This window comes from Atta colombica, unplaced genomic scaffold (assembly GCF_001594045.1).
Source record: "Atta colombica isolate Treedump-2 unplaced genomic scaffold, Acol1.0 scaffold142, whole genome shotgun sequence".
Classification (NCBI taxonomy): domain Eukaryota; kingdom Metazoa; phylum Arthropoda; class Insecta; order Hymenoptera; family Formicidae; genus Atta; species Atta colombica.
In genome coordinates this window covers 1,054,650-1,057,512 of record NW_017259231.1, presented here as the reverse complement: position 1 = coordinate 1,057,512, position 2,863 = coordinate 1,054,650, and positions in this window count along the sequence as shown.

Sequence of the window (2,863 nt, the reverse complement as noted above, 5' to 3'; positions counted from 1 at the left end):
ATATATATATTAATTTATATATATATTTCTCTTTCTCTCACACGCACGCTCTCTCTTTTAGCTTCTCATGCATCCTTCCTCACGTTTTCTTTACTTTTGACATATTATCATCCTTCGATTCTACCGCCGGACTTTCAACGGCATTCCAAAGACATATAAGATAGTTATGAAGTATTGCTTTTTTTCCTTAGTCGCGTGTCGACCGCCGATCGCGATCCGGCGTAACAATAATAAATTTTGCACCCTCCCGCGATGAGCCGCATCGGGAATCTCGCGCTCTTCATTTTTCCTTTATTTTCTCCCCAGATCCTTCGATTCCGCAATGTTGTTCAAGAGGTATTTGAGATTCGCATTCGGATATAAACACGTATTATACACGGATTTCTTTCGAGAACCTCCTAGCATAAATTCAGAGATTTTCTTGGATCCGTTTGGAAACATTGGGAATCGAAGAAGCAAAATAGCACTTTTAGCGGACGCCACATGGTTTTATTTGTAAAATTATGTTATATTTTTTATGTCAGAATTCTTAAATCGAAGCTGATGCTTCAATATTCTTTAGAATTGCTCGTTCTTCTTATAATATAACGAGTGTCGATTACTTTACATGAATTCAGCGGGAATGAATTGTTGTTAGGATACATCCGCTTTATGAAGTGCGTGAATAAAAACGCCGAGGGAAAAATCAAAGAGAGCGAAACTCACGCGGCTCTTGCGCTCGAAGGAAACGCTACTTTACTTTGCGCTAAGCGTAAAGTTAATTCGAGTACAGGACTTCTTCTTTTTCTAAACATATCGTATCGTTTTTCTGTTTCTTTTTCTCTCTCCCGTTATTACATATCATTTTTTTTGCAAGTAGACGCGACATACATAGAAAAATCACCTGCGGCGTCTATCCGCCGCCACGCCGAGAAGCCGCTGCTGCATGCTGAGCATTCTACGAAACTACAATGCGTGCGTATTGAATAACGGCGTGTCAATGGATAACTCAGTAACAAGCGCTACGGGATTGTATTTCCTTGTGCTTAGAGCCGAGGAGATCGTCAAGAACGCAATATCGAAGGAACACGCGTCACCCAAAGGAAGCAATATTCGAGAACATTGTCGGAGAAGCGGTCTTATTCTGTTACTTTAAGGATGTATGTGTTACATTTCAAATACTGTTAAATCGCAAAGATGCAACCTAATCTCTTGAATTAAACAAGATTTTGTTATTTTTTACTTCCATGTTTGTTGAAATGTAAATTTCAATCTATTTCTGTATTTAGTTTTAAAGTAAACGTCTATATTAACGTGTACTTGCATTTAATAAATAATCAATTAAATTTGATACAAATTTAATACATTTTCTTGAATGAGATTAATTATCTTAGTTAAGTAAATTAATGATATATTAGAGTAGTGACGAGATCTATAGAAATGATTAAAAATAACTCAAATTGGACAATTTGACATTATAATTTACAAATTTGATGGGAACATTACAAAATCAAATTATTATATATATTAAAATTATAATAAATATTCGTGCAAAAATTCATTTGAATTCACTTATTTGTTTCAAAATTATTCAAAGTGGTAGCATGACAATTACACTGCAAAAGCCATTATAAGCTTATATAAATTATTTTTATTTTTTTATACTTGGTTTCAGTCTGTATTTACGATCCAAATTTGTTAACTGATATTGACTTTTTTGACTGATACTTTTAGCTGATATTGTATGTATTTTTAAAACATTTTTAAAGATATATTTGCTTTAAATTGTGACGTTCAATAATGACGTTTAAGAAATTTTGAAACTTTTCAGCTTTCCACAGCAAAAAATAGATCTTTTTTTCCCTCAAGTTAACATATGAAATTCTGGAAGTGATGTTAACGAGTCAAAACGCATTCTTGAAAAGTTCTCGGTCATAACTTCGGTCGGGCAAGCGTTTGTGCTGAATCTCTTTAGTTACCGAAAGGATCGAAAAATTATGATTTCTACTGCTGTATTTTTATAATCTTGAGCAAATAATTTTCATCTCTTGAATGTTGGTTCTACGTATGTTGGTTTACGTCTCGGTACGTGAAGTGACAAAGAAGATCACTTGCTCGAGATTATAGTGATGTAAGGAGAATCGCTCCGAAGCAATTTAACTATGGTTTTGAGAAGCTGATGTAGACGAGAATGTGTTTGAAGGGATCTCGAGGCTTTGATGGCTGAGCAATTTTCCGCGTCAAAGCTACTGAATTCTCCTTACTATTTATACGGAGGAAAATAAAATTTTGCCTTTGCGTCAATGGTTTGACATATGGAATGAATCACAGATCGATATGCCTCGTCCAGCCTCGGTCTCCCTTCTGAAGACGAAAAGACGTGTCAAATTTAAGATGTTTAAGACAGAAAGTGTCATGAAATAACAAGAATCCTAGCGGAGCGTTTTTTAGTCATTTTTACGATATAAAACATATACGATTTCTATCAATTTATCTACTTTTTTGTAAAAGTGATGCGAGAGAGATATGATTGACAACTCAAAATTTTCATAACTCTGATCTAGAAAAATGTGATGTGGGATTAAAAATGTAATGGTGATTAATGAAAACCAAGTGTCATAAATCAATGAGGCCCCGTCGCTAAAATCTCTTGCATTTCATGGTAGAAAATCTTTCGTGATACGAGGACATGAACACTACTTTCGCGGGATAGTGGCATGTTGTCGGCTATACACAACAGATATGTACAGCGATGTTACTTGTAAGGTTCACTAGCACACTCCCTTAACCTTTCGCTAAATCCCATGTTAACTCGTCAACTAATACGTACGTTTGTGATTATGTATTTTTATTTTTTTTTTCCTTTTAATTATATATCGTCTAC